This window comes from Cavia porcellus, unplaced genomic scaffold (assembly GCF_034190915.1).
Source record: "Cavia porcellus strain 051 isolate PalLab524CR breed Dunkin Hartley unplaced genomic scaffold, mCavPor4.1 scaffold_13, whole genome shotgun sequence".
Taxonomy (NCBI): Eukaryota; Metazoa; Chordata; class Mammalia; order Rodentia; family Caviidae; genus Cavia; species Cavia porcellus.
Window position 1 is genome coordinate 71059392 of NW_026947496.1, and position 24895 is coordinate 71084286.

General features: G+C 37.8%; 1 protein-coding gene across 3 annotated transcripts in view; it reads right to left on the reverse strand.

The window, feature by feature from the left end:
- The window catches only part of Pdcd6ip (programmed cell death 6 interacting protein), a 167247-nt gene that overhangs the window by 13020 nt on the left and 129332 nt on the right, over positions 1-24895 (reverse strand). Inside the window, exons 18-19 of one of the 3 annotated variants that reach the window (XR_010051321.1) lie at positions 16443-16546; positions 12556-12716 (exon numbers count right to left, since the gene is read on the reverse strand). The gene's annotated coding sequence lies outside the window, so the exon portion shown is untranslated. Of the gene's footprint in view, positions 1-12555; positions 12717-13205; positions 14448-16442; positions 16547-24895 lie in introns of those variants that run through there. The other 2 variants (XR_010051320.1, XR_010051319.1) reach the window with 2 other exon arrangements.

Sequence of the window (24895 nt, forward strand, 5' to 3'; positions counted from 1 at the left end):
CTCTCTTCCAAAAAAGGAATAAGAACCGTGGGAGCAATAAAACCCAAAATGTGTAATAGTCATTGTACAAAAGAGAGGAAAAGAAAGTGCTCTAAATGGTGTAACTGCATGTATATTTAAGTGTATAAGATAGACAATGATATTACTGAGTTTTGTTGGATTGTTGAACAGAACTGTTTGCAGTCTCACTGTTTGAATGTCCACTTTATATGCTTTAATTTTGTAACTTGAACAAATATTTCTAAGATAACAATATGTAATCTATTAACTAGTGATTTCCTACTGTTTATTTTTTTTTGAAATTCTGTATTACTTGTACCCTTTTTCTGTTTTTTTTCTTTTTCTCCTTAAATAAAATTTTAAAAAAAATAAAAATGAGTCAACATGTGTCATGTACATAAACCACCTTCCCATGATGAATGTAATCAGTATGTGCTATAAACATACTAATAACACAGTGAAAAAACAAAGTTCTGTGGGCCACTGAGTGATTTCAACTCATCCTTTTAGTACTGCCACATTCCCACCTTGATATCTATAATTTAAGTATAAAAATGTGTAGTAACACCACCAACATCAAAAAATCTTAAAACAGTTCACAAAGAAAAAGTTAAAAACTAAATGAGTTAATACATGCAAATATATACATAACAGAGCACCAAAAAAATACAGGAAGCTTCTACAATTCTTGTTTCTACAACTGGTCATAAGGCTAGAGATGAAAATTTTTAAAAAGAACAAAACAAAATAAATCAGAATAAAGCCAATCAAAACAAAACAGTGAAAGTGATACAGAACATCAAACAAGATAACAGGAAATCAACAATGGCTACCATAAAGCCTCTTGTTATCTTCAAAATAGCTGCCTATACCATCAGACATAATAAAATCAAACAAAAGAGAACAAAATAAAACCAGTCCAAACAAAATAATGAAATCAGTACAAGACTTCAAAACAAGGTAAAAAGAAATCAACATGGCTACCCACAATATATCTTGTTATCTTTGAAATAGCTGCCCATGCCATCAGATATAATAAAATCAAATAAAACAAAACAGAATAAAGCCAAACAAAACAAAACAGTGAAAATCATATAGGACTTTAAAACAAGATAACAGAGAATTACCATGCTACCACCTTCAAAATAAAATCCCTCATAGTTGCTATATTGCATATTGTTATCCCCCAAACAGATGCTCAGACCACCATCCTTAGGCCTGCAAAGTCAATTAAATACAAAACACTACAAGAATTAAGTTGTTTCTTTACTTCGGTAGCCATCATCCCACCCTGTGCTTCTCCAGATCAGCCAGTTGCTTATGGTGGCGGGAGGCACTCGGCTCATCTTGTCTCGCAGTCCACACACCAGCCAGTTCACAGGAAGGGATTCTCTTCCCTGTGGCCCATGACTCAAGATGAAAATTTTTCTCAGATAGGGTCTCACTATGTTGCCCACACTGGCATCAAATGTACAATTCTTTTGGTTCAGTCTCCCAAGTAACTTGGATTATAGGCATGCACCACCATTCCTGGCTAGAAATGGATTTAAAATCTCCTACCTTACCTATTCACATTCCCCTAAGTCTTCAATTCAGCAACTGTAACCTCATCTGATAAGATTGTACTATTGTAAATTTAAATTTTTAAATATATGTATACACAAGCATAAAATAGTGGGTACACATACACATATAGCAAAGAAGAAAACACAGAGAGTTGTTTTTTACATTCATACTTCTTTTCTCTTTATGGCCCCCAAGTTTGCCCCAGGTTACAGACACACTTTCCCATGCCCGCCACCATGCAGCAGCAACACCATTTCCCCTGTGGACCACTCAGCCAGTCTACATGCTTGATCACTGAACGAAACCAGAGAACCTCTGCTCTTTAGGCTAGAAATCTAGGTGAAGGCAGAGGTTGAAAGAACCTAGAAATAACTCCTCTACTTCAAAATACCTCTTCTATAACCTTCACAATACCTGTAGTTCCACGTTAGAAAACATCTTTTTTCTAAATCTTTCTTTGTTCATAATCTTTCCATACAGAAACAGTTTCTAAAAAAAGAACTGCTTTTGTTGCCATAGGGATTCTTAGTTCTAAAAAATTAACACTGAAAAACGGGCAATTCAGAAATTCAGAAATGAGTTTACACTAGTAATCAGAAGAGCAAAGAGTGCAGCTGTGTGTCCCTCAGGGCAGGGGCCCACGAATAGAATAATACATGTCAAGAGTATGTGAGAGCAGAAAAGAAAATCCTTCTCTTTATTTCCCTGGAGAGAGCAGCTCAGAAGCCTGGAATTAGAGGTGACAAGCCCAGGTGTCAGATGGCAGATTAGCTTTGTTCAAGAGATCCAGTAGGACTAAAGGATTTACACGGCGTGACAGCCTGTGGGCAGTGGCTGGTGCCAAATGCCAGCTAGAGCCCTGGATATCTTAAAAGCAGCCTCCAGAGAGAAACTTGCAGCTGAAAGCCTGAACATCAGTAATGACCACAATCACAGATTACAGTGGGCTGGGTCCTTGGTGGGCCCTTCTTCTTCGGAAAGCTTAGCATTCATCCAGAGTTTGATCAGAAACTCCAATCCCACTGACCTAAGCCACTCCTCAAACTAGTCCTGATAACCTGAGAAGTGTATTTCTTGATTAAGACTTTGCTTTGCTGGTACAATTTACTGACATCTCTGAGAATGAGAAAGCTGGCAGTCCTGGTCAAGCAAGTTATACATCAGAAATAGGGAATATACACCACGCGCTTAACTTTTTTACCTGTACCTGGCTCAGCGATTCTAGACACTGTCCAGCCTACCATGATAAGAGAAATCTCACGACTCCTACACAGCCCTCCTACTTGGTGACCCCAGTCAGCACAGGTTCTGCTGAGCTCATCGCCCTAAGTCAACTCTGCAACTTCAGATCAGCAACCTGATTGTACTGTATAAAGTGCAGCAGAGTATGTGTGATTCCCTACAAGGCCAGGTACCTCCACATTTCCATAATTCTGTTCCACCGAGTTATCTCCACCTCCACTCCTGAGATCCTTCTCTCAAAGAAGGTTCATCTATTCCCTCTTCTAGAAATGCAAATGTGATTCTTTAAGAAATACAACAAAGGAGAAGACTCACTGAAATCTGGTTCATGCCTTACTCTGGCAAAACCAATATGGATACAGTCCATGACAGCAAATTAGGCCACTACTTAATGGCCTGGAATTCCAATTAAAGGAAAGAGCCATAACAGGCTGCCTGACACCAGGGAGGAGAGTCTGACCTAATCTTAGATCCCAGAAAGGCCACCATAAGGGGGAAAGTAATTGCCCATCAGATTTGCCATGAGTAAAAGGAAGACATAAACTACAGAGGGATTGGGTTTGTTAAGATGGTAATGCTCCTGTCACCACCATGAAAGCACTCCCAAACACCTCCGGGAATGAAATTTGGAACAATCGGAGAACCAAGCATTTCCTCTCCTCACTCAATCTAACCACTGTCATTTTATGTATTGGTGCATAATGAGGCCTGCTAAACCTGGACTCTGCTGCTGAACGCTTGCCACACATCACAGATACCTCTGGGAAAACAGAAGATCTGGAATTTCAACTACAAGTTGTCAGATAGAAATGTCACAAAAAATTGACTGATGTAATTCATATTGTTACAATCTTCTAATTCATTTGAAATGCCTTAAAACAGTATTGGGTGTACTCAAGGGAAGTGGTTGGGAGTGGCAATAGACATAAGTTAGAGAAACTATAATACCTAAATTCATCATATTTCACCCCCAAAAGACTCCATTGTTTAATAAATACCCACATCTGCAGTTGTGGTAGTCATATCTGGCCTTTGCAAACCCATAATTCATATGTTCATTCAATAAGTATTTGCTGAGCACCTATTATGTGCCAGGCACTATGCTGAGTGGTAAAGGTACAGCAGTGAGTTACTCTATCCATTCCATCTTCATTGGTAATCATTCTAGACTGAGTTCCTTAGATTCAGACTCTGAGATAAGGAATTGCATGCAGAAGTTTGACTGCAGAGAATTCTCCAGAGACAGACATATGTTATGATTTATGTGTGCATGCTCCACCCTCAAAGCCTCATGCAATCATAGGCAGGGCTTTGGGGAGGTGGCTGTATCTAGGGTGTGTGATACTGGAATTAAGGGTATGATAGTGGGATTAAGGGTGAGTTATTGCTAAATTAATTCACCATGTGCTGCAGGATAGTTCTGGATACGGGTAATGGAAAAGCCCACCATGGTTGTGGGTGGCACCATCCAAAAAGGGATAAAAGAAAGAGGCACGTTGGGGCTTGCTGTCTTCTGCCTGCCTAGCCTTAGATGTTTCTCCTCTGCCACATCTCTCGGCTATGCTGCCCTGCCTTGGGGTCCGTAGACAATGGACTGAAACTTCTACCAACTGTGAGCTAACTAAACCTTTCCTCCTTTAATTTGAGTGCCACATATTTTGTCTTAGCAACAAAAAAAAGTAACACAACATGTAAAGCACAGAATAAAGATGGGCAAGAAAGAAGTGGACCCATAATACAACTGCAACTGAGGCTCAGCTGATCCTACAGGGGGACCTGGAGCTCAGATGGCCCTTCAAACTGCCTGACTTTGATCTTTTGCACAAGCCATGATCCATATCCAGTGAGTAAGGTGGATAAGAACACACTGCACCATTTTGACAGAAGTTGCTGTAAACATTTGAATTGATTCAGGTTATCAAGGCAGCCATGAAAAACATACTCATGAAAGAAGACTTCCAGAATGGCTTCAAAAAGAGGCATGAATGTCAGGATATATTTGAAACAAGGGAAATATTTTGAGGGGGGATTAATGACAATGCGTCTTTTAATGTCATTGTTTTTAATTTACATTCACCATATTTTGTGATCCTACTACATATGTCCACATCCTTTAGCCACAAAGTTCCATGTCCTGAAGATCAGGGCAGAGAAAGTTCCAATTCTGAACCATGAACACAAGATATTCCTTGGGCCAGGGATTTAGCTCAGCCGCATACATGCCTGTCTGGTAAGCGCAAGGAAATGAGTTCGATCCAAAGTAAAAAAAAAAAAAAAAAAGTCAACACCAGATATTCCTAGTAGCTCAATTAGACATCTGAATGAAGAAATCAGGACCTACTGCTCTACATCCTGTCAACCCAGTCTTTAAAGCATCTTGTCTTAGACTCCTCATTCTTCTCTGTGTTCGTTGTGGTCCCTCCTCTTGGTGAGCTTGTCAGTTGAAGCATCCTAAATACCTTGAGTGTCATCTGGAGACAGTAGAGGTCCTCAGATCTCTATACTTCAAAATTTCTATACTAATATGAGATTTCACTGATATTAAATTTTTAAAACAATTATACTTTGAATAATCTAGATTTCCTCCCTAAAAGTAAGTGCCACCCTGAAACTTTAATGCCCATATTTGCATTTATTAATAACCTCATGAGATCCAGGCTATTTTACTATTTTAATTTCCTCAAGCTAACAAAGAAAAGCCCAGAAACAACCATTGTATAAATAATGCTTTGGAGCCAAGTGAGGGTTACAAAACACTTCATATCAGTGCTTAAATTAAGGTATCACAATGTTTAAAAAGAGAAAAATGAATGGTTGGGTCATCTATGACACACAATTCAAGTAAGTCAAACTGAAAAACAAGGTCTAATAGCAGTGGCATCATCATATTCAAAGTAGCAAATAGTTTCCCCCAGATAACTTATTCTAACATAGTAAAATAATGTTATATTTTATTTTCATTTGGGCTTGAAGTTTTATTTTAATAAAATTGAAAAAACTGTTCTGGTTTTGTAGTAGCTATAATATGACAATAAATCTGATTCTATAGTTATATATATTTAGATAAAAATACAATAAATTAATGAAAACATTGGAAGACTTAACAGAATCTTTTACTGAAAGATAAGGCTGGAGAATACTTATTAGAAATGACTCAGCTGAAACACTTGGATCTAAACTCCTCCATGCATTCTCTGTGGCCCTCGTGTTCTGGTGCTGGCCTGCCCTTTCTCTTCTCATTGGCTTCCAGCAGACTACAAAAGTCCTTCCAGTATAAAAAGGGGTCTGTGTTATTTGTAAACTAAGCAGTTAGGTGTTTGCCCTGTGCCATCCCATTTACAAAAGGAAAGGTTGGCATAAAAATGGAGTACTTGCATATTACAAATATCATGATCAGATGTCCCATTTTCTCAAAATAGTCATGGTCTATATCTGCTATAGATTAATTAAAACAAAAAAGTTATCTTTAGTGTCCTTTTTCACTGCCATAATGTCTGTTTGGCTGATAAATTATATAGTCATCTTAATTATTAGGGCTATGCTATATATCAAGTGGAACAATTCACAAAGATAATTTAATCTCAGATAGTATTACCTAACAAATTACAATCAAAATATACAGAAAAATAATGACAAGAATAATTAGATACACCTAGTCAAGTAGAACATTTTCATATGCATCTCTTGATAAATTACACATTAGACTAAAAATGAGCAACAATAAATTAAGTTTAAACACACAACTGACAAACATTTTCTTAATATTTAAAAGTTTGCTATCTATTTGAGATACACATAAAACATTTACAAAAATTAAGCACAGTTATAACTAAATACAAATACATATTTATGCAAATATAACTATTCTTCCATAGAGCAATCCTAAGGAAATGCCAAAGAATCATTAAATCACAAATGATTTCTGATGACATTGTAATAAAACAGGAAAACATAAGCAAAGACAAAAAAACAAACCTGAAAATTTGAAAACACACTAGTAAATAGCACTACTCATAAAAGAATTCATAATGGAATAATAAATGTATCAAAAGTCAATAATGAAACTATTGCACAACCATATTAATGGTTGGCAGTAGGCAGAGATAAATCTATGGCCACGAATGTGTTTAAAGGCAAGGTGCTTTCATTACACATGGATTATACACAAACATATTGTTCCATTACACATTAGGGAAGGCTCATTATATTACACTAAAAATATATTTGCTATATACTTCTCCCTACTTTGTCTTTTTCTGTTTATTTCTTTTTTTAAATTTTATTTAAGGAGAAAAAGAAAAAAAAAACAGAAAAAGGGTACAAGTTATACAGAACTTCAGAAAAATAAACAGTAGGAAATCACTAGTTAATAGATTACATATTGTCATCTTAGAAATAGTTTTTCAAATTACAAAATTAAAGCATATAAAGTGGACATTCAAACAGTGAGAATGCAAACAGTTTTGTTCAATGATCCAAGAAAAATTCAATAATACGGTTATCTATCTTATATGCTTAAATATAAATGCAGTTATATCCTTTAGAGCACTTTCTTTTCCTCTTTTTTACAATCACAATTGCATATTTTGGGTTTTATTACTCCCACAGTTCTTATTACTTTTTTAAGAGAATAAAACCAAATGTGACATAACAAAACAGAGTCAGTCAAATCAAAAGGATGGACATAGTACATGATGTAAAAACAGAATACAAGGTGATCAACAATGGTTACCATAATGCTTCTTGCTACCTTAAAATGAATTGCCTATATCATCAGTTATAATAAAATTGAACAAAACAGTAAGGAACAAAACCAAAACACTGGAGACATTACAGGATTTCAAAAGAAGATAATAGTCAAACCAGAATGGGCATCATAGTGAATCTTACTGTCTTCACAATTATTGCCTATACTCTCAAACATGGTACTATCAAACAAAACAGGATAGAGGAAACTCAGTCAAAACAAGATGGTGAGAACAATACAGGGTTTCAAATCAAATTAATAGGAAATCAAAGTGGGTTACTATAAAATATCCTGCTATTTTTTAACTTATTTTTCCCTTAATTGAAAAGATAAAAATAAAAAAGTAAATAATAAACAAAGGAGGTTGAGATAAAAGAGGACATAACAACAAAACAGCACAGGTCAGAACATAATCATTTAAGCAAAATAGTGTTTACCACAAGATATCCCCACATAAAAGTAGTTACCACAGTGTCTCTTTCCTTGAAATCTTTGAGTATAACTTTGTATACTGTAGCATCAAACATATCAAGACAATGTAAAACCATTCAAGAGAATGACAGCATTACAGGGTATGTAGAACCAACTAACCAAAAATGAACAATGGTTTCTGAATAATCTCCTTGTCTATAAAAGTTTTTGTTTATATTATCACATTTAATGAAATCCAATAAGATACAACATGTTAAGACCGATGGAACAAAAGAACAAAAGCTTGATGGGACTTCAAAACAAGATGATATTTAATCAGCACTATCTATTATGATGTCTTGTTTTCTCCAAAATAGCTGTTCCTACCATCCAACCTTCTCTGCCTCATTTCTGTTGAGCTCCTTTTTTGTCATTGATTGTCAGTTTGTCTTCATTTTGCTTTCTTCTCCATTCATTGTGGCCTCTCTGCCACTGTTTCTGGAATCTTGGTATTTTTCTTTTTTAGAATGTCCTGTAATGTTCTATGTAGAGTTAAATTGGTGGTTGCAAATTCCCCTAGTTCCTATTTATCCTGGAAGCACCTTGTTTCTCCATTAATTTCTAGAGACAGTTGTGCAGGATACATCAATCTTGGCTGGAGGTTGTTATCTTTCAAAATTATTTCCCCCCATGCTCTTCTTGATTTGATGGTTTGTGCCGAGAAGTCTCCTGTAATTCTGATGGGTGTTCCCTTGTAAGTGATCCTTTTCTTGTCTCTGATGGCCTTTAATATTCTTTTCTTAAATGGGATTTATGGAATTTTGATTATTATATGCCTGGGTGTAGCTCTGTTTGGGTTGTAGGTGGCTGGGGTCCTGTATGCCTCATACATTTGAATTTCTTTATCTTTTGCTAAATTAGGGAAATTCTCCTGGATTATTTCTGTGAATGGCCTTTATAGTTCATTTGTTTGTGTCCCTACTTCTTCCTTTACGTTCTTAATTCTTAAGTTATAGATCCTCTAATCATCTTCTAGCCTTTGTATTATTGCCATTTGTTTCCTTGCTATTTTTAAGAAGTTTTCCATTTCATGCTCCTACATTACAAATCTGGCCCTCAGTTCAGATAATCTATCCTTAGTTTCTTTCAAGCTGTTATGCCAGCTTTCAATAGATTTTTTAGTTTCCTGGTAATCTCTTTGAACCTGCTTCACATATTCTACATTTTCTCTATTTTCTCCATCAAACAATTGTCCCCTTTTTTTCTGTTCTTCCATTCCACCATCTGTTTTTTGGGGGCAGTGCTTAGCATTTCTCTAACTATTCTACTTATATCTTACTTTACTTGGTTAAATACTTCACTTTTGAACTCGTCTATGAGGCTCCGGAGATATCGCTTTATGTCTATTTGTGCCATGTCTGATATTGCATGTTTTCTGTCCTCATTCTCCTTTGCATTTACCTTTCCTGGACCAGTGTTCTCAGGATTGGAGACCGAGGACCCTTTCTTGTTGCCTCCTCTTCTCATATTTTTTGTTCTTCCCAGACAGGCATACATAGGAGGCCCACTTTCTTTCTTTGTGGGTTACAGTTTGTTTGAATCATGCCGGCTAGGTGTTCCTGCCCACTGCCGTGTACTAGCGAGACACAGACCGGGGCAGTATGTTGGGCCCGCCCCTCCAGGTCAACCTACTGAAGGCTTCATTGCTAGGGTGCACCGTCAGGCACTGGGACCTGATTTGGGCTAGCCTACTGGTCTTAGTCTGTGGCTTCACCCAGGTCAGGCACTTCCCACCAATCCCGCTTGAGAGAAGACTATGTAACTAATGTCACTGCAGCACCCTGTTCCGGCTAGTCTGCCCGGTCCCAGAATGTCTTTTGTTGGAGCCTCCTAGTCTATGGAAGGGCCCCCGTTCCTCTCACTCACCGCAGGTCAATGCAGGGCTCCCTACCAGTCCCACTCTCAACTCGGTTCACTGATTCCCACTCTCAGAGCTTTCACGTTTCTATCCCTGCTGTGCCGATTCAGACCCAGCAATGGCAGCAGGAAATTCAAATTGCAGTTTCCAGATGCGTGGGGTCTAGCTTCAGTGCTGAGATTTTATCTGCTCTGGTTATAGCACTGGGTCTGCATTTCCAGTTGGTTTCTTTAAGCTTAGTTCATCGTGCATCAGCAAGGTATATCTCCCCTTGCTTAGGACTCCTCACACCACACCATTCCTGGATTCTAAGCTGGCTACCTCAGAGAGCCTCCATAGCTGCTGTTATATACCCACCATGTTCTCCCAGAAGTCCTTATGTTTATGTCTGAGACATACTACAGCCATGAGGACCTAATGCACAATCAGAATTCATTAAATAAGAACATACTAAAAGAAAACTGGACACCCTAAAAGACAATAAATTCTAGCAAATAGTACATGACAATGTACTATTGTATTTTCAATGTGCAATACAATCCTCAGTATCCAAACATATTGCTATAACCTGACTCTATACACAAAGAGAAGATAACTTTTTCTCCCTGTCTCCTTTTAAAGCCACTGAACGATGTGCTGCTCTTCTGCAGTGAGGAAGGAGAGGGGCCACATGGCTGGCTCAGTGTTCAAAAATAGCTCTTTCTCACTTAAGATGCTATTATGGGCTTCAAGGTAAATTCACCACAGGACTTTAGTTGCACTTGGCTTAGTCCAGGAAATGCCTGTTGAGGCCCTGGTTGCTTGTATATGTTCCTCCTTTCTCCTCCAGGGCTTAAGCATCTGGCAGTTTGTTCATGTTCTATCTGCAGTTCCATAGCCCATCCATGAGCCCATTCATCCTGCTGAATGAAATTCAAAATACCTCCAGACTATGTCAAGGCTTGTAATTCATTCCCCCAAAATCATATGCCTCTATTGCCATCATCACTGGTGGAAAAGCTGCTATTTCCCAACACTGCCATTGTCTTTTTTCACTCTCGTGCTAGGCAGGTTGCTCTGCACACTGTTCTTTGGTCAAGTTTACCAGGCAGGAGTCAGTCACCAGTCCTGACTGCAGGAAGCACTTGTCAAGGCTTAATGGGGTCTCTTTACATTATCTCCCACCAGCATAGCCATCTTTTTTTGTACGGTACAATAAGCAAGTACCTGAACACCCTATTTTAAAGATATTTTCCCTCTCATCTTTTTAAACTCAATCACATTTTATTTTCCAGCTAGTTAAGTATCACAAAAGTGGTTCCATATTACTTCTTTCACAACTCCACATAGGTGGTCTAGAACTTCATTTTAGAAAGTTAAGGGGCATCTATCTATGATTTTTGTGACTATGAGTTTGCATCTTTTACAAAAATAAGCAAGAGTTCTCTTTTAACACCCTGTTAACAGACTGTAGAATCTATAAGACCTGAGTATAAATTAAATAACAGAAGGCTGCCCTCCATAATTAAATAGCAGACAGTTGCAGAAGGCTTGACCTGTTTCTTTATCTCAAGAAGAGAATGTAGTTTTTCCATGAGGATACAAGGCCCTGCCTCAGTTGGCAAGCATAACTACTCCATCAGATTATCTGGTAAAAGAAAATTATACTAAAATGATATTAGAGTGAGGGAAGAAAAGGAAAACGTTTGAGCAGCAGATAATTTCCTGATGGGTTGAAAAAGAGGCATCAAATAGGAAAGACAAGCAACAAGAAGAGCTTAACATACACACAGAAGCTGCACACAAAAGTGGCTTCCAGTCATGCACAGAACAGAAGGGAATGGCTGGGTTTTGAATGACAGGAAGTAAAATAAACTGGGAGAAGAATATTCACAGCAGCTCTAAAAAAGTGTGAACAGCAGATGTTCCTCTACACATAAGTAAAGTAAAATTTTAAAATGGAACTTTATATGATCTTTAACACATAACTACACCCATTGCAGCAAACAAGACCCTTGGCTTTCCTAGAATATTCATCTGAGTTGAAACACGTTCGTTAATAACTACTTTTTGCAGTTCCAAGGGGACATTTAGGTTCTTGGTTTTTTGAAAGACCAAATTTCTATGCAGTCAGGTTCTAAATATCAGAGTTTTGAAACAGAAGTAGAGGCCATTTAACTTTTTTTCTATTTCTGATTGATTTTTTTTTATCCACTGATGTTACAGGGAACTGTTTTCAGTAAGTAAATGTTTTTGCTCCCTATCTCTTTGTGTTTCCAAAATGATAAGTGTTCCATTCTATTTGATTCATCAAAGGATAAAATAAACTAGAAATAATCTGAGAGTTATAGTCCATCACTTTGAAAATGTGAAAACAAAAACTCAGACATGGCAAGTGATTTATTCAGTTATATAACATATGTTTATAAAGTGTTTTCTGGAAAGAGAAGCTTGCTTCAAACAAAGGCTCCATCTCCACATGTGCTTCCATGACAGCAGCAGCAAGCAAAAGGGAAACTGAGAGTCACATACCGGCCCTAACACTGTGTGCCGGAAGTGACGTGTCTCCTTCACTGATCATTAGCCCTAATAAGTCAGATGGCTTAGTCAGCATCAGTGGAGTGTGAATGTTCGGTTTTGCCATGCACCCCTTTTGCAAACCTTCTGAAATAAAGGAGATACTGAATTATACCTTATTGTTCCCACATGCGGTAGTAAATGCTGCTGACAGAACAGCCCGAAGTCTTTTCCAACCTGAAGCTTTTGTATGGTCTCTTCTTTTCTGAAGTCCTCCACTCCTTCTCTTAGGTCCAATTTAGCTTCACTCATCAGCGCCACTCCACTTCTGCCTTGCTACAAACAACTCAAAGTGATTTTTAAGCCTCTGAATCCCATCTACTACACATGCTGTGACACTTTCACTAGATAATTGCCATCACTATTTCATTTTGTGTGTTTTCTCTTTCCCATGAAACAAAAAACTCCTTAAGATACTGTCTTATACATGAGACAGCCATCCAGTGAATGAAGACACAGTGGAATGTTTGAGAGAGGTATAACTCCTTGTAGATATCCAATTCACCTCTAATGTAAACAATCATGAGTTTTAGACCAAAGTTTCAGTTAAATATTATGCACAAAGTTAAGTCATTAAGAAAAAAGAAAGTACAATTCCTTTAAGGAAAAAGAAAGTACAATTCCTTTAAGGACCTCTTTATACTGAACTCATTACCACCATATAGCTCCTTCATTCTGAGAACAAATAACTCCCTGCAAGGTCCTTAGGTCAGCTTCAGTTGCACCTGGTTAAGTTGGGACTAAAAGCATGGACTGAGACAGGAATTTGCATCCAAGCGATTTATTGATGGAGGTTTCTCAGGAGAAACATATAAGGGAATGAGACAACATCACAGAGGTGAGGTCAAAACCACGCAGTACTTAAACTTCAGATGAAGTCAAGCCTCAACTCTAGTCCACAGGGAGGTCTGGGGCATAAATCACACTTCAGTTTTCTGCAGTACCCTCAGCAAGTAAATCCTCTCCTTAGCCCCAGGAGTCAGTCTTTACTACACGCTGCTCTGGCACAAGAGAGGAAAGTGTGACTCCGAGATCTTTCCTGGTGAGGTCTCTCCAATCATCCAAGCAAGACCCAGGAGAAAGGAGTTACTGTGGACCATCATCCACAGCACACAGATTCTAGTGATGGAAAAAACCAACCCAGGGAATCTAGGAAGAATATCATCATCAGTGGCCACATTCACAACATCAGACCACACACAGAGATGGCCTGATCTTTCACCTCTAGCTATGCCCAAGGATGATTAACCGACTCTGCTATGGACTGACAAGTGTGTGTAACAGCTTAACTCTCCTAGAAGATCCTTAATAAATATGTCCATTATTTAGAGTCACTAACTTGAAATCATTGTGTCAGGCAGATACTCTGCTCTTCTTCATATCTAGATAACTACATCTGGCTAAGGTCATTCTGACCCTGACAGGCTATCCTAATTGCTAAAAAGACAACAGAAACCTTTAGCAGGGAAATTCATTGAAAAGTGGAATGAATTGTGCCTCTCAACAGCCATAAAGTATTAACTTCCGTCAGAGGGCTGTACTGAGGGATGATGTTTTGAGAGAATGCCTTGAATTCATACCTCAAAGGACTTCTTTTGAAGGGATGATTTATATACCAGAAGACAAAAAGGATTTATATTAAAGAAAATGGATTCCTTTTCTGAACTATTTTAAGAAAGATGGATAGCTTCCTGTAAACTGCAGTTCCGTGTCTGTGAGCTGAGTGTTTCCAGAAAATTACTCAGGTAATGCTGCCTCTGGGACCCACTACTTCGTCTCTGCCACCACCCACACTATATAGTGGGGGGAGAAAGAAGGGGAAGAAAAGGGCCGCAGAAATAGTTACCTAACCAAATTGCCCCCACTACAATCCTCCAGAGAAAAATACATACTGCCCAAACTATCCTCAAAGACATTAATACCCAGAAACACATTTTAGATTATTAACTAGTACGGTAATTGTTGCTGCTGGTGGTGGTGTTTGCATATTAGAGCACCCGATTCCTCCTACAAAAAAAAAAAAAACTCTTGTCAACTAAAAATCTCCTTATAAACAGCATTCCTCATATTTTAAATAGCTCTAATGAATTCCCACATAATCTTTATGACTACTTGAATTCATATATATGTGGAGAAAAATTTCTACAATGTGGGTAAGTGAAAGAAAGGCTTATCCTTAATATCAAGCCTCAAATTGCTGCCTACAGGTGACCAAATATTATTGCAGAAACAACAAAGGAATCCAACATAGCAAGAAATTTTTCCTGAGAAATAAGAATAACTTCTGTGGAGCAATCTGGACAACTGTTTGAGAGGTCTTGAAAGCACTAGGCTGTAGAATCAGACTTCAGAAATGAAGAACTACAGGCCCCTTCATGGACAAATCAATTATGGAGCCCTCAGGGCCATTTAACCTTCATTTAGTGTTGTGCTAGTAAATCAGGTTGAGATCAGGACTCTGATTTGCAGGGTCTGCTGACTTCTGTGGCATTGGAGCTTATTGCAATCTACCTATGTGATGTAACCAAACAAGGAGTTAGGAAGAAATGCATTATGGGCCAGAATAAGCCCTCTTCCTCTGTCACATTTGGGGGATAATATATTTTTGCTAAAACCCTCAATTTCTAAAAGTATCAAAGACTCAAACAGACATTTCTCTGAAGGAAATAGGCAAAAGGCAAATGAGCACATGAAATGGGCACATCATTCAACATAAGGAAATGCGAGCCAAAAACACTCATGAGCTGCCACTCCCCTTAATCAGAAAACAACCCATTTAAGGTTAAACCAAGCTAGGAAACACTTGTATTTTCTTCATAGTTTGCAGTAATCCCAAAGTGATTTTTTACTATTTTTGTTGTTGTTTGTTTGGCATATTTTTCATTTCATTAATTGGTTGGTTGATTGGTTGGTTGATTTTGAAGTTTTTTCTTTGTTTTGTTTGGTTTTTTGTTGTTGTTGTTGTTTGGCTTATTCTTTTTTCATAGCATAGTATGGTATTCTTTTACTATGTCCAAAATACACTGGAATGATCACCTTCCAGGATGCTCATAGTATTTCTAGCAAAATATAGTTTAACTAAATAAAATTTTTAAAGAAAAATCTAGTCCAACCTGATGTCAAATAGTTTACTAAAATGTTATATTAAGTTAAACTGAATTTTCATGCCTTTCATATATGTTACCGAAAATCCAGATATATTGAATTTAATTTTCCTTCATGCACTAATTTTATAATTCTATCAGTGAGAAACTATCAGATTTTTTGGCATGATCCTTTGTTTAAGGTCCTGAACTTTCATTACTCATGATTTTATTATCTTTGGTATGACTATAGATTTCTTTTCTCTTGATATTTGCTCCATTATTTTACAAGGAAATTAAAATCTCTTTAGCATATATTCATTTTCCCCTTTTAGTATCTTTCACATTTTCCCAAACTGTCATTACATCTACCATGATTCCATCTCTCAATACCTTCTTTGTTTCACAAATGCTTCCACATGACTGTAGGAATTGATGAGCTAGACCCAGAAAAACAGAGACTGGTCAAAAGTGAACTCAACGGATCTTCTGAACTACATGCACAGAATTTTGAGAACAATATTTCATTAGGTTCTGTTTTGTTGTTGTTTGTTTTATTATTTTCATTCTGAGGGGGATTTTTGATAAAGTATTCAAATTCTTTTTTATCTTTATTCACATATAATAACAGATATTTAAACTCAATATTACTTGTGTTTTAATTATTTCTTCTTTTTATTGCAATACTGGACACTGGATCCAGGGCCTTCACACTATAAAATGCATCCCAAACCTTTTTAAATTCTTTTTTATTTTGAGACAGTTTCTCAATAAATCATTAAACTGCCCAGGCTCCAACAAATTTGCAGTCATCCTACTTCAGGCTCCCAGAATGCCAGGATTACAGGCATGTATCACCATGCCTGGCTTAATTCTTCTTTTCAATAATTTTCCCTTGAGGAAGAGAAAAAGAACTTACCAGTATTCTGTTTTTCATGGGCTTTGGAATCAAATCTCAGCTCTACCACTTGTCAGCTAAGGAACTTGTGGGAAATTACTAGAGCTTGCAAAGCATCCATGTCCCTGTAAAATAAAACAGGAATAGCACCATCATCCCTTCATGTTGTAGTGATACTAAAGGAACTGGTCTATGTGAAAGCCCTCGGAACATGTTAGGTATGTAGCACTTCCTTTCCCTTAATTTCAGTCCATCTTCTGCTCCCTCAACTACAAACACCTCCACCTCATTCCAAAACTTCATCCTTGCAACAACTGCCAGAAAGCCTCTATTTAGCTGCCACTTCTGTCTATCTCTCCCCAGCCAACATGTCAATGAAGGCTAAAGCTTCACCAAACACCAGATGTTTTATAGTGACCTCATTGGTTGCAGAAAATGGCTACAAGCTAAGAGAGTAAGGGGGAAAAAATTAAAAGATTTTGCCTAAAAGATCCTTATTTTGTCTTCTCAATTCTTTAGTTCCCTAATCAATTTGCTTTGGTCCTTGAGTCATCATTGTAACATTGCTCTGCATGAATGAATCCTATTTGTCTGAGTCTTGTGTTAGTTTGTTTTGTTTCAGAGCCTTTATTCTTTATCAAAAATACTTTTGAGGCTTCTGCACAGCAAAGGAAACCATTCACAGAGTTAAGAAACAATCCACAAAGTTAAGAGATACTCGACAAAGTGGGAGAAAATATTTGTATGCTAATCATTTAACAAGGAACTAATATCTGAAATATATAAGGAATCTCTCAAAAAAGATATACAAATAGATGATTATGTGAAAACTATACTGGATCACTAATCACAGAAATGCATATCAAAACCACAGTGATATATCATCTCATTCTTGTTATAATAGCTATTATTAAAATGACAAAAAATAACAAATTCTGGCAAACACACAGAGAAAGGGAAATTTTCATACATTGTTGATGGAATTTAAATTAGTATAACCATTGTGAAAAATAGTATAGAGTTTCCTCAGAAAACTAGAAATAGAATAAATCTAGCAATCCCACTACAAGATATATATCCAAAGGAAAGGAAAGGAGCATGTTGAATAGATACCTGTAATATCACATTTTACAGAACTACATATACTAACCAAGATATGGAATCAAGCTAGGTCTCCATTGATTGAAAAATGGGTAAAGGAAATGTGGTATACATACCTAATGGAATATTATTAAGCAATAAAAAATGAAATCCATCCTTTGTAGAAATATGAATGATCCCAAAGGACATATTAAGAGAAATGTTAAGCACAGAAAGAGAAACACTGCATATTCTTACTTATATGCAGAAGCATAAGAAGCTGATCTCCGAGAAGCAAAGAATAGTAGTGGTCACCAGAGGGTGGGAAGAGTGTTGGAATGAAGGGGAAAGAAAGGATGGTTAACAGGTACAGATGTAGTTGGATAGAATAAAAAATATGTAATGTTCAATAGTGCAATAGGGAAACTACAGTGGGTAATAATTAACAGCTAGTAAAGAGCATTTTGGAAAAAATAAAGAAATTTTTAGGATGGAGAAAAGATGGCAGACAGATAACAGCAGCTATAGAGGCTCTCGGAGATAGCCAGCTTATATTCCAGGAATGGTGTGGTGTGGGGAGACCTAAGCAGGGGAAGATATACCCTGCCGACCTGGGAACAAACTAAGCTGAGAGAAACCACTTGGAAATGCAGTCTCGGTGCTACGATTGGAACAGCTAAAGTCTCAGTGCCACCACTGGAACCCACACCTCTGGAACCCGTGGCTTGAATCCCCTACCGCTGCTGCATCTGAATCGGCACAGCAGGGGTAGAGGCAAACACTCTGAGAGCGGGAACCAGCGAACCAAATTGAGAGCAGAGATGGCAGGGAGCCCTGCATCGACCTGTGGTGAGTGAGAGGATCCTTCCATAGACTAGGAGACTCCAACAGAGGACACATTCTGAGACCGGGCAGACTGGCCGGAACAGGGCGCTACAGTGACTTCAGTCACATATTCCCCTCTCAAGCAGGACTGGTGGGGAGCACTTGACCTGGGCGACGCCGTGGACTAAGATCCAGTAGGCTAGCCCAAACAAGGTCCCTGCACCTGGCAGTGGACCCTAAGACAGTGAAGCCTTCAGCAGGCTGACTGACATGGAGGGGCGGGCCCAGCATAGGCTGCCCCGGTCTGTCTCTCCCTAGTACACTGCAGTGGGTGGGAACACCTAGCCAGCGTGATTCAAACAAACTGTAACCCACAGAGAAAGAAATTGGGCCTCCTATATACACCTGTATGGAAGGAACACAAAATATGAGAAGAGGAGGCAACAAGAAAGGGTCCTCAGTCCCCAATCCTGAGAACACTGATCCAGGAAAGGTAAATGCAAAGGAGAATGAGGACAGAAAACATGCAATATCAGGCATGGCACCAATAGACATAAAGCGATATCTTTGTTATATCTCAACATAAATGAAGATATGGATAAATGTGTACATGTCTAAGTGTATAGGATTGATAGCCATAATACTTGGTTTTGTTGAATAGTTGAACAAAACTGTTTGCAGTCTCCCTGGTTGAATTCCCATTTATATGTTCCACTTGTCTATCTTGAACAACTATTTGTGGGGGGACAATATGTATACATCAACTAGTGATTTATTACTGTTTATTTATTTCTTTGAAAGTATGTACTATTTCTGCCTGTTTTTTATTTTGTTTTGTCTTCTTTACATAAAAAAAAGAGAAAATACATAAATTTTTAAAGCATAGATATATCAATTACTCTGATCTGATCATCAGGTATCATATACATGTATTGAAATATCATACTGTACCCCATAAATATGTAAAAGTATTGAGTCAGTAAAAATTAAGAAATAATACTTTTGCTTTTTTCCTGATCCTGGTCACCACTTTTAAACAAATACAGCCAGGAATTCATTTTTACTACAAAGCCTGAAAGCTCTCAATGACAATGGTTTCTTTTTCAGCACCAGGATTAGTTAACATTTTCAATTTCTTTATTTTGCAGTAAGCTTCAAAGGACATTCTCTGAGACTTTAGGAGCATAAATTTGCTGTGTTTATTGCTTATTGTTTACAGTCCTCTACTTTCTGAGGAGATGTACAATTAAGTTACTCTGGAGGTCTTCTGGCCATAAACTGTCCTAAAAGATATTCATGATGTCCTGAGAATATGATTTGAAAAAGAGATCGTGGTAGTTATAATAAAGAGCTAATTAAGGCGGGAAGCTTAATTTGCTAAATTAGGCAAATGTCATAGGACTAATCCCAACCTATAAATGACATCTCTATTTTTTAATACCAAGTGAGTAATCCTATGTCTAGGTATCCTTCTTCACATTTTATGTACAGCCCCTTTTATCTTCATAAAAACGCTATGATCTATCATCATCATCATGTCAATTTTAAAGATAAAGAAACTAAAATCTTACAAGGCTTGATCAATGTTACACATCTAATAGTACTGGGCCCAGGATTCAAATCCAGACCAATCTGTCTCCAAACATCAAATTATCTAACCCATTACTCTTATAAATACTCAAATAACTTGACCTTTTCACAATGATATTAGGGAATCTTATACAAAGCTACGTAATACTGTATACTAACAAGCCTGCCATTTGCAGATAAAAAGAATAATTTCTCATTTGTTTATTAAGCACAAGAATCTTCAAAACAACTTTAAGAACTATCTTTAAGTCTGTTTTCTGTTACTATAACAAAATACAAGAGACGCTGTAAATTATAGAGAATAAAGGTTCATTCATTCACAGTTCTAGAGGTTAAAAGATTCAAGGCCGAGACACTGTATCTGATCAGGGTTCTATTACTGGTGTGGGCAACCACATGGGAAGAAGGACACAGGCAAAAGACAGAGACATGCCAGCTTTTATAACAGATGCACACTCACGATATCCCATCAACCCGTTAGTCTATTCATAGGGACCGAGCCCCCACTTCTGGAGCATAACTTTGTTTCATATGCTGATTTGGTTTGGAGAAACAGCTCATAAAGTTCTCACCTGGTTCCACGTCTTAATACTTCACAACAATTAAATTTCAGTGTGGGTGGGGAAGGATTCAGGTCATAGCAGGGTTCAGAGATGAATTCTAGACTACTCTCAGAAGACAGTGATTAAATTATGAAATGTGAACACCCCAACTGACGTGTTGAAAGCAATGCAAAGATCTAACAGTACATTTTAGTAATAGATTCATGAAAAGTCTTTTCACTATTGTTTTAAATATCTCTCCCCACTGCAACCTATCCTGTTGGTATGTGACCCAAATCAAATGAAATATCAAGTGAAAAAATGTCATGCACTTTTTTTCTGCAAGGCAATGTAAAGTTTCAATGCAAAGAACTCAACTTTTTATAGAATATGTAACATTTTTTATTCATCTCAGCAAGAGTATGGTCAGGAAACAGTTGCATGCCTGGAAGCTGTGTCAAGTCCCCAACCAAGAATTCTTGAGGACAAGAAAAGGGCTAGGAATAGAATGCAGCATCCAGATCAAAAGTAGGCCCTGACCAGGCTGCTGGGAAATGCTAGCATTAGACTGTTATAAGTGACATGGAAATGAAGAAGCAAAATCAGCTTTATATGTATCTTTTTCAATGTCTCTCCAAACCAAAGTTATATTGGAAATGATAGCAAATATAGGACACATGTCTCATTGCCCATCTTGCAATAAATTTTCTGCTTTATAATAAAGTTCCTAAAATGTTCTTTATGGAAAATTTCCTTTTCTGTTGCTTTTATTTCATCTTCATAATCTCAGGGGTGACATGTTATGAAAGGGCTGTTTGCACTGCTAATAAAAGCATTGCTTCACCAGTGTTTGAGTGACTGCAATTGTCTCCAGGCTCCTGGTGGGTTAATGCAGCACAGTTCCAACACAGCCTTGAAAAATAACAATAATGTGATTTAGATCCAGTGTCGTTAAATTTAATTAGCTGAGTTATGAAAATCCATAATTAACTAAAAAAAAAAAAAAAACAGATGTTTTTACCAGAAAATCACAAGAATCTAGTCTTGAGTTAGACTGCATTTCTTCCTATCTAAGGGCCTAGGCATCTCCACACCTCTCCTATGCATATGTAACTTGCAAATAACACTCCCAAATGTAATTCATTTCTTGAAGTGTCCAGAAGTATGTCACCATCAATCCAGCCCCTCAACCCCTCCACTCTGAGGTCCGCTGAGCCAAGTGACTTTCAATCGGTGATTTTTGCCCCCATGGCAAGATATTTGACAATATCTAGACACATTTGGGGTTACTAGGTAGAGGCTACAGGTGCTGAACATCTCATAATGCACAACAAAGCAAGGGAATATCTAGCCTAAAATGTCAAGAGAGCTAATGTTGAAAAAGCTAGCCTGCTCCAAAGGCAAGCCCAGAGCAAAACAAATTTAAAGAGAGACCCGCAAAACTCCCTCACTGAACAATCAGTACCTCAGATCTTCAGGCTCACCCTGAAACTGTACATAAGGGTGATTCTGAGAAAGCAACACAAAGAAACTGGATGCAGCAGCCCTGCCCAGGCTTACATGGTCCAAAGGAGTGAGCACAAGCTCCAGACAGTGCACTTAACAGGAGAAACGCTCCTTATAATGGTATTTGTTACAAAGGTTGGGACCTCCCATTTTTGCACTGCACTCTTGAGGAAAGTGACTTTCCATCACAATCTTTCCCCAGCTTCTCATTTGGAGCTTAAGCTCTTGGAGTGCAGGCCAAGCACAAGAAACCACAGATTGAGTAATGGGAGACCTGGTTCATTCATGGGTTTTTATAGAACTTGGTACAAGTAACCTTTGAAACCTAGATTTCCCCAGATGCTAAAATAAGGTTTCTTATCATCTTTCTGTCTCATAGAGATAATTCAGAGAAGTGAAAAGAGAAAAAGGCTTTCCAAAATCGTATATTAATATGTTAGGTTATAAGGTATGAAATTTCTGACTTCATAGGAAAAATTGGCTGATTATTGTCATATTCATCTGACTCAAACTAATACTACAAATATTCAAAGAATGGTAACTATGGCTCTTTGCATTTCTCTTTACACTTTCAACTGTGCCCCTTCAAAATTTACAACCACCCTATAGATAGGTATTAACTGCAAGCAATATTCTTATTTTATAGATAAGGAAACAAAGGCTGGAGGAAGCTCAATAACCAGCCCATCCAGCACAGCTAACATTAGATAGACCCAGGACCCAAAGCAAAATTTAAACCTCCAGATCCTGAATTCTTCCTCCCAGTTGCCCAGCTCTAAGCAAGTACAACATCATACTGTCTACAATTTGAGGAGGCCATTACACTCTGTGCAAGAACAAAATTGTATGCCTACAATGGGGGTTAAAGTCAAGGTAAGAGTTGGCTTTATTCTCAGCTAAGAACCCTTGCCAGAGGGGAAGACAGGTCCACGTAAGCTCACACAGAGCTACATTAATTCAGAAGAAAAGGGAGCCCTAGGTTTACAGGAAAAGATCTTTGCGACTGGAAACCACATCTTTGCTTCTGCAAGCCCCCAGGCCTGATGCACTCCCCTGCCTTTCCAGCCAGCAGATGCACAAACACACTTAATGAGCTTCAGTGTCAAACAGCAAGCATCATGGGAGCAGGGCCCAAGGTTCTGATCAATGTGAGCAATCTTTAGCCTTCCCTGGGTCTTACCAGTCTCTTTCACCCTTTCAGCAGTTCTACAGTGTTATTTTTAGTGTGGTAAGTTAATCAAGATCCCTGGAGGGATGTGGAGGAGCCCTGCTAGATTCCTAACCTGCCAGAGGCCTGCAGCTGCAGGGTTTCCTGAAGAACCTGTCCAGGGGCTGGAAGAATAGTGCACAATTGTTTCATTCGTTGTTATTTTCTTGGTTGTTATACTGATTTGGTTTTTCTGGGATTTGAACCCAGTGCCTTATATGCCCAACAAGCACTCTACCACAGAGCTACACTCCTGTCTCTATTGTTTCCTATTTTAATGGAGGAACACTCTTCAGAGTCTGCCCAAGTAGGTAAAAGGGAGACTAGTATAATTCTTTCTTCTTCAATGATAAAAGGTGAAATAAAATAAAAATAATGATAGTATTCCGGAAAAAAAAAAACAGTAAGTTTATGTTACATTAAAATATATTTTAGGAAATAAAAATCATTCACTTTTAACTGATGTCAAACCTTCGATTTCATATTTAAATAACCTCTACCCTACCATTCTCTCTGAAAAGCTGTCAGTGTAATTAGAGCTATAACAAAGAACATATAGACTTATCCAGGAAAGAAAATTATGACAGGCTTGATCAAAATTACCCTAAAATATCACTTTACTATTTTAACTACCACACTTTAGTTCTAGGCCATGAAAATGAGTCATATGCTACCAAAACTAAGCATAGAGAAGAAATTTGATTCCTTCCTTTTACGGCAGCCACGTGTACAGATGTGCCCACTAAGAGGCCAACCCTGTGATTAACGTACACAGGTCCCTAGTGGGCATGGCCATAGTGTGAAAGTTCTACTAAGAGGAAGCCACAGAGATTTAAAACAAAAACCCAGACCTTTTCCTCCACCCTTTGCTGTTTATCCCGAAACACCTCGGGAGAGTTTCCCACAGCTGCCGAGATGGGGAAAGACTGAGCAGGACTTGACCAAGGAATATGTTCCTGGAGCCACCACCTGACTGCTCAGGCCCACACATGTGAGGACAAGCCTTCTGGCTTTTTATTTCATGACAACTCTAGAAGTTAATGGCTTTTTATCAAATTTGAAACCTACACCAAAGAACACAAAGGCAATCTGGTGAGGGAGAAAAAAAAATCAGAAACAAGAAACATAGCTAAATCTGCCTACTTGGAGCCATAGGTCAACTGATGAATATTATTAAATGATGATTTATTTTCAAATGATTTTTTGTCACTTATTAAACCTCATTGTGGTGATCGAAGCTGCAAAGAAAAGGTCTCATGAAGGAGAGAGATATGATTTAATTCCATCATAAAAAAAATAAAACATTTGTACAATGTACTACATGTTTCATGTAAACATGCATCACTTTATTTTATTTCTGAACAAGGATACTGGTTTAGATCACTTTGGCTAAAAATAGAAATCAGAGGCTCTAAAATCTCTTCATTGATCCAAGATTTGATTTTGATTGACTTGCTAGAGAAAAGCATGAAATTCGTATCTCTCTGGATCCACAGAAAGAAAAGGCTACATTCTCTTTCATAAAAGATTTTGTTTAAAATATCAAATAATATTAACTAAATTGGCCATGAAATATTTAGTTTCCAGAACCACTGGTCCCAAAAAATTGAGAACATCTGAGAGAGCAAGCCATATAATTTCCATTTTTTTCCCCCCCAGTGCTGGGGATCAAACTCACAACCACATGCTTGGAAGGCAGGCACTTATGCTGCTGAGCTAAATCC